We start from the raw sequence: 7,602 nt of genomic DNA, 5'->3' as shown, positions 1-7,602 counted from the left end.
ACAAATTTCTCACCGTACACCGAACACCTGGACTTACACTGACATTAAATGACGCACAATATGTGATATGTGAACACATTCACTAATTAGGTGACTTCTGGCAATTATTAGACCTGGACTCAGAACATCCACGACACACTTCCAACATTCATATTAGTGAAACATTTCAAAAACCATGTTTTGTTTCCTTCCTCTTCGTAATTATGCAATAGTTTTGTGTTAGTCTATGAAGAAGTTTGCGGTTGTAACGCGACAAAATACGAAAAAGTTGCAAACTTTTGCAAGACCGAGTGTAAAATAAACCACAGGAAAGTGATTGAGTCACATGCAGAAGTTGTTGAAAACTCATCATTGGGCAGGAAGTATAGAAGAGCTGGATTTGGTGTGGAAGTGGAGCCACTTTATGAGCCCTGACATGCAGAACATTGTTCAGCCAAAGAAAAAAAAAAGAACAGGACTGAAATTATTTTATAAGATGTGGAGCATGTTCTGACTTTTATGGGGCATGTTTTTAATATTAAGGTTTGAGCTGTTTGCTCTAATTTGGTTTAGTTGTAAAGTTGCCGAGCAGTCCCACTCCCCGAACGTCAAGTGTTTAATACCACATCTTTATCAGGCTGACATTTGTTTGGGGACAATAAGCCGATCTTCTTTTATCTCATGGGACTGCAAATCTCAAATCCGGAACAGCATTTGAATGTGCTACAAACTAGCAACTCACAAAGAAAAAATATCCTGATTCATAACAATGATCACTTTTCAATAAAACTGCAAAAACTATTCTATTATGAGAATATCCTGTCAACACTCAGCATGAAAGGTGCTAATCATTTTCAAACCCATGCTTTGGTTTCCTTTTTTTTTCTTTCATTGATTCTATTACGATTTGCATCAACTGCTTTAGGGGGGAAAAAAAAGGTACATTTTGGGATTTCGGAGATAATCTTTTGTTGACGTTTGGATTTTAGGTTTTTCAAAGGTCGTTCGATGGTCAGATTGAAGAGGTCAAACAGAGATTGTCTCTCTTTTTCCTGTGTCCCTCGATCATTCTGTAATCTGCTTGGGCTCTTTGACTTTACACAAGAATCAGGGGCAGCAGGGCTTACACGGCTGCGTGACACCCGGAGTTTCAGAAAGCGTATGAGTCATATTTGTTTGATGGAGTAATGATGATGGATGGCAAGCGTGGAAGCAGGCAGCAGCTAAATGTCGGGACGCTGTTGGCACGGGCAAACCAAAAATCGGTTGCAAAGGCCGAGAGATTTTATTTACAACTGTTTATAACCCACGAATCCTAGGATTAGTAAAGAGAGAGGAAAACAGGAGAATCTGAATGAGAGCTAATTTATTCACTGATAAATACAAAACTGATTATGACTTTATTTTTGGCAAACCATTTCTGTTTTGGGTCACTGTCCTGCTCAGTGATTTTCTAAAAATATAAAACGTTCTAACAGTTCGAAGACTTCACAATGCCATCCTGTGACAGGGTTTCTCACGGTTTTTGGAAGTGAAACGGGCCCACATCATCCCATATCCTCCTCCATACTTAACAGATGATACACCAAAAACGGGTTTGTGTCTAGAAAGCTCGATCTTTGTCTCTTCTGCTACTGAAACTCAGAGCTCTCACGACGGTCCTCTCTCTAGCACTTCTCTAATCCTCCTCGCCCTACATGGTGAAAAGATAAACTTTGCTCCTCGTCCAAACGTGTCTGTGGCAGTTTCAGCGATTGTAAACTTTGTATATTTATTGCTTTGACCATTAATATGGGCAGGGTTTGGTTGGTTGTTATTTCTTGTAGCCATTTACTAACTTCTAACTAACAGCGTGCATCTGCCTTACTTTATTGGCATCTTTTTCATTTTGATGAAATGTGGTATCATATTAATATCAAAGACAAACAAGAGGCAAAAAATTACGGAATAAACGAGCGTCGTTCAGTGTGTAAATCAGCTTAAAATTATAAAGTGGAGAGACACAAAAAAATCTTCTGTTGCATTTGTTTAAAATGGATTGTTAGATGTATCGGTAAGTAATTTTGTAATAAAATAAAATAAATTACAAAAATTCTTAGCTAATAAACGTGTTAAAACTTGTGGTTGAAATTTTCAAAATAAAATCCAAGTAAAATCAGTGACCTCATGCTACTTTGGTAACAAAAAAATACATACTATTGCTTTTTGCACGTCTTTATCAGAGGTGGCAATAAGTATGGAGAAGAATAACAATAAAAACGGTCTATAAATACATGGTGATCCTGCTGAGAATCACTGCTTGTCACTAGAGAACAGGATTAACCCAGACACAAGGGAAGTAAAGTCATTGCCTGAGGTTATCCACATTTTAAAACAGTTGTCTGTTGTACAGCCAGAGGCTGTGGTAAATTATTTATTGCATATGTTGGATTTATTTGGAAACCTCCCAAAAAACATTCGTAGGGATCAAACATAAGCAAAAAGGGACACCAATGATGAAGTACTCTGTGTTCTTCCACATATGGGGTTATCCAGGGATACTGCTCGGCCCACTACTTTTTTAGTGTTTTCATTTCTTTCTTTATTCTTTTGTTTTTGTGAAGTTGCAGTAAACCCCAGAACTGAATTTCAACACATCACTTTAATTCAATTCAGTTTCTTTATAGTGGCTTGCAAAAGTATTCATACCCCTTGACCGCTGCCATATTTTGTCACATAACAACCACAAACACAAATGTATTTAATTGGAATTTAACGTCAATTTAACCAACACAAATTAGTATACAACTGTGAAGTGGAAAGAAAATTATACAGGACTCAAAAAAAAATTTTTATAAGTAAAAAAGTGAAAAGTGTGATGTGCAAAAGTATCCAGCCCCCTTTTCTCTAAGTGCCACCAGTTGCCTACAGAAGATGCCTGATGACACTGAAACTCAAAAGTTTGAAAGCGCACCTTTTTCACTGTTTCAAATATTTCGACTGTTTGATCCGCCTTGCCACATACGTATGCTTTTCTGTTCTGAAATGTGACTTTTAAGTTCTCGTGGGAAACCCAATTCCGAAATCTAATTTCATGCCTAATCTCGTCCCTTCATGCCTTCCACACCCTCAGCCTCTGCTCGGATCGCCTGTGGAAAACCAGCTGCGGCGTCAGGAAGGGTTTTCTGCCTTATTTGGTTTGAGACGGACTGTTGGGAATGCCAGGAAATTGTATAATAAGGTTTTAAACACAGAAGTCATAATTTTAACTATAAAATATCTATATTTTAAAATGTCTGAGTGTAATCGGATTGCATTCAGACATATTTCTTAAAATCATTAGTAAGTAAAGTAGCATGATGTAACCACTTCAGTCTCCTTTGGTAGACATGTTGGGATTTTGTGTAAAAAAAACCAAACAACAATAACAACAACAAGAGTTCACTTTTATTATTCACCATAAACAATTTCTAACCATCTTTAACCAGTCACAGTGTTAAGTTTACTTTCAGAATGCAATCATGATTCATGAATGGTGTTCCCAACCACAGCACAACTACTGTACTGACAGCTACAAACAATATTATTTAATGTTATTCAGCGTAATCAAAAGCATATGTGCATGAAAACAATTATGAGGAAATTGAATGAGTCACTCCATTTGCTTCCCACATGCCGCAGCCATGTTAATATCTTCCAAATGTAGCTCTCTCGCTCCTGCAAATTCCTCCCCGCGAATGTACATCTGAGCTCCGGCTCTGTCGCGGCAACGGGAGAGGGAAGCCTTCCTGCGCTGCAGCCATGTTTTTCATTAAACTCTACAAGATCTCTGTCGCCTGCCTGTCGGCTTCGTCTACATCCAGGTCATCAAAAAACGGGTTTAAAGGGGCCAGTCTGTTGCAGATTTTAGTCAGGTCGGGGATTGATGGTGGGTGTTGAGGCTTGTCAGAGAATGTAGATGAAGAGGGTCTAAACCAAAATTTGTTCATAAAACAAAAATGGTCTAAATGAGAACCGTTATATGCGTAATTTGTATGGTAATGAGCACACAGGCCCACTTCACGGTGGGGTTTTCCATTCGAACACAATCCCAAGGCCAAAATACAATGTATTGTGTTTTCTGATTCCTCTTTCAAGTTGGAGCTTTATCTATATGAGACAAAAATAGCGTTCTTGTAATATCCAGCACTCAAAAGCCTTTTGTGTTCAGAAATTGAGAATTACAAGAAAAGTCAACAAAACATTTGTGACTGAGAGGAAAAAAATTACTTTACACCTCCTTTGAAATCACAAACCTTCTCCGTCAACCTCAAAAGTTTTCTAAAATGTGCAAATTCTTCGTATAGCCAATAATCAATTGTGACTCATGAAATCTACGTCTGCAAACTCTGTCTAAGCTATTGAGTGTTTTTATCGTCTCCTTCTTGCTGTTTCATTATTTCACTGCTGGCTTTATCTACAACATTTAAAACTGCAGTATGTAACCTTTATAAACAATGTTTTGCTTTTATATATTTGTCAAAACTGTCACCAAACCATGAAAGTGTAATATGAGACGGATAAACTGAAAATACATAAATAAATTAATCTAGCTAGGAGCTCAATTTTTTTTCAGAATACTAACCCAGCTGGGGGCAACTGCTTTGAGTAGTTAGCATGCTAACCCAACTGGGGGGCAACTGCTTTGACTAGTTAGCATGCTAACCGAGCTGGGGGCAACTGCCTTGGCTAGCTAGAACGCTAACATATGGCCACCAATGACAACGGAAAACAGTTTTCCCTTTACTGCTAAGTTGTTTCGCCATATAGAACTCTAAGGTTCTATACAAGTCTCTTTTTTTCCATTTCTTTTTTTATTTGCTGAGGATCCGATTTTAGAGGAAAATACTTCCTCAAGGCAGAGCCGCTTCTAGTAGCCTTGTAGTGAGACAAATTTCAGTCTAATCCACTTTCAAGCACTGTAGTAGTTTCATAGTCATGACATTTTTTGTGCGTGTCAAACGACCCGTTAAATGCCTTACTAGATGTGGTGATAAATAGTCCAACAGGCCCAATTAATTTTACTGAAAAGATTTGGGAGATTTGGGACATATGAATGTTTCCTACAAAGCACAGCCTGCAGGCTGGTTCTGGAGCTTTAAAAGTAGCTACTCCAAACCTTGTTAAAAACGAAAAAGAACGAGAGAGAGAGTAAAAGTTGGCTGGGTATGTTCATTTAACATGAAACGTTTTAAGATGTAGTTGTACAAATAGTACCAAATATATCCTTAAAGGAAAAATTACGATAAAGCTTTTCCAGACAGCCATATTAAACCCTCCAAATATGTTTTACAACAGGTGACGACATTCAAGCTCGCAATTTTTTGGGAATTTCTTTATAATGAACGACGGCTGCGAGGAAAATGATGCAAATAAAACATGTGAGGGTGGAAACTCTGGAGGATTTAAAATCAACTCCCTCCTAATCAATGTTGGCACAAATCAAGTCGTGTTTTTGTACTGGGATATCCTTGTTTTATTGATACAGTGGAGTTCGAGGAGGAGGAGATCTGGCAACAAAAAATAAATAAAGGAACTTTACAGGACTAAATGTAAATGTATTTTACTTATTTTTATTTTATTTTTATTTTATTTTATTTTACTATTGCTGAAGTCTTCAACTTTAGTCAAAAAGTTGAAGACCGAATATATAAGTTCAGGAGAGCTGAACGTTTCATGTAGCGGTAAGAGTTTACTGCCCCCTTCTGGACGATAGGAGGATTTTCTCCTCCGTGTTTGTGGCAGCTTTCCTTCAGCCCTGACACATAGATTTAATTATTTCCCGCGGTCAGAGAATTTAACTGTAAAACCTAAGAGTAATTCAGATTCCTCAGATTCTTTTGATCAAATTCACCAAATTTCAAGTAAAGATTGTCTTCTCTCTGGCCAATCTACTCTGAAGGTCCTATCATCTGTAAGGTTCTCCAGCCTTAAACCACTCAGACTATGAACACAACAGAGACACAATCAGATGACTGATTATCTTTCCTACTTACGGAAAGTTTCTTTTTATATAATAGGTTTGTGGTGTCTTTCTATACTAAAGAAAATTATATAAAACGTCAGATATTTCACAACGAGATATTAACATTCATGGAAAAACCTTATATTAAAGCAGAAAGTTCATGCAGTGTTCAATTATACCGCATGAACTGATCAGTCGATTATTGCAAGGGAACGCAAAAGAAAAAAAATTCCCCATATCCCCTGGAGGGCTCCGTACTTTTTCACTTCTAGAAAAGCAAAAGAAAATTTCGTGTTATAAGAGAAACAATCTGCCAATGGAACAATTTTTTTCTTTTTAAGATTAAACAATTGTTGACTTACAACGAGCTCTTACATCTTGCTGAAAAGTTACTTGTGAGTCAGTTTTGTCTTATTCAAGTCAAGTGTAGTAAAATATTTGCACTAGAAATTGGACAAAAATAAAACTTTGTAAGGTTTTGTGTNTTTGATCAAATTCACCAAATTTCAAGTAAAGATTGTCTTCTCTCTGGCCAATCTACTCTGAAGGTCCTATCATCTGTAAGGTTCTCCAGCCTTAAGAGCTGTTTTGTCCACTAAGATGTTAAATAATAAAAAAGTGTAATGCCTAGGTGGGACCCATATGGGGGAAAGGAGGGCTGATATATGGGTCCCATATGGGACCCATATATCAGCCCATGTATATGGGCTGATATATTAGTGCCCATGTAGGGCCACAGCCCACATGGGCCCTAAATGGACAAACCCATATGGGACCCATATGGTATACCCTCCTTTTCCCCACATGGGGCCCACCTAGGCATGCTGGCAGGGAAATCATTGTTCTCAGTTAGTAAAGCTGAGTTGTCCTTCCTTGTTCTTTTTTTTTTCTCCACAAGTACTCCTTCAGTGTTTTCTGAAATTGGACTGAAACCTTTAACCTACAAACTCAAAACTAACAACTAACTTAAAGCAACATATGGGAGTTTGTTTTAAGTCAACAATTGTTGAATATCAATCAAATTTTCAGATGCATACTTTTTTACGGAGCCCTCCAGGAGACAAGGGGAATTTTTTTTCTTTTGCGTTCCCTCGCAACAATCTACTGATCAGTTCATGGGGCATAATTGATACTGTAAGCCTTTCTTACGGTGGCCGCCGTACTTTCTGCTTTAATACAAGCTTATAAGGTTTTTCCATGGACTATTGAGTTATTATCTCGGGGTAATAAGTCATCTGATTGTGTCTCTGTTGTGTTCGTGTCTGAATGGTTTAAAGGGCAACTTTCAGTGCCGTTCCATCTGAGCCTGAACAGACACAAACATGCAGTAAATAAATCGATTTTCAATCAGTTTTTTCTTTTTTGCACCAAAGCGTTAATAATAATAAACACGTTTTGTTATTATAAAATAATATAATAATAATGGTGGTAGAGGGCCGCACTGGGTTAACTCGGGGAATCTCATCTGTCCGTGTATCAATCAACTCCTAACCTCTTCTTTGTGCTATTACAATTATCGATTTATTTAATTTTGATTATCATGGTCCAAACTTTGCGAGGACTGACCACCTGATCACCCGCTTCCTCATACACACAGAGCCAGCAGCCAGTCACCTTCCCATTCATACTTGATGACAGCC

The sequence above is a fragment of the Poecilia formosa genome, unplaced genomic scaffold (assembly GCF_000485575.1).
Source record: "Poecilia formosa unplaced genomic scaffold, Poecilia_formosa-5.1.2 Scaffold108, whole genome shotgun sequence".
In the NCBI taxonomy this organism is placed as follows: domain Eukaryota; kingdom Metazoa; phylum Chordata; class Actinopteri; order Cyprinodontiformes; family Poeciliidae; genus Poecilia; species Poecilia formosa.
Note: the sequence above shows the minus strand (reverse complement) of the source record.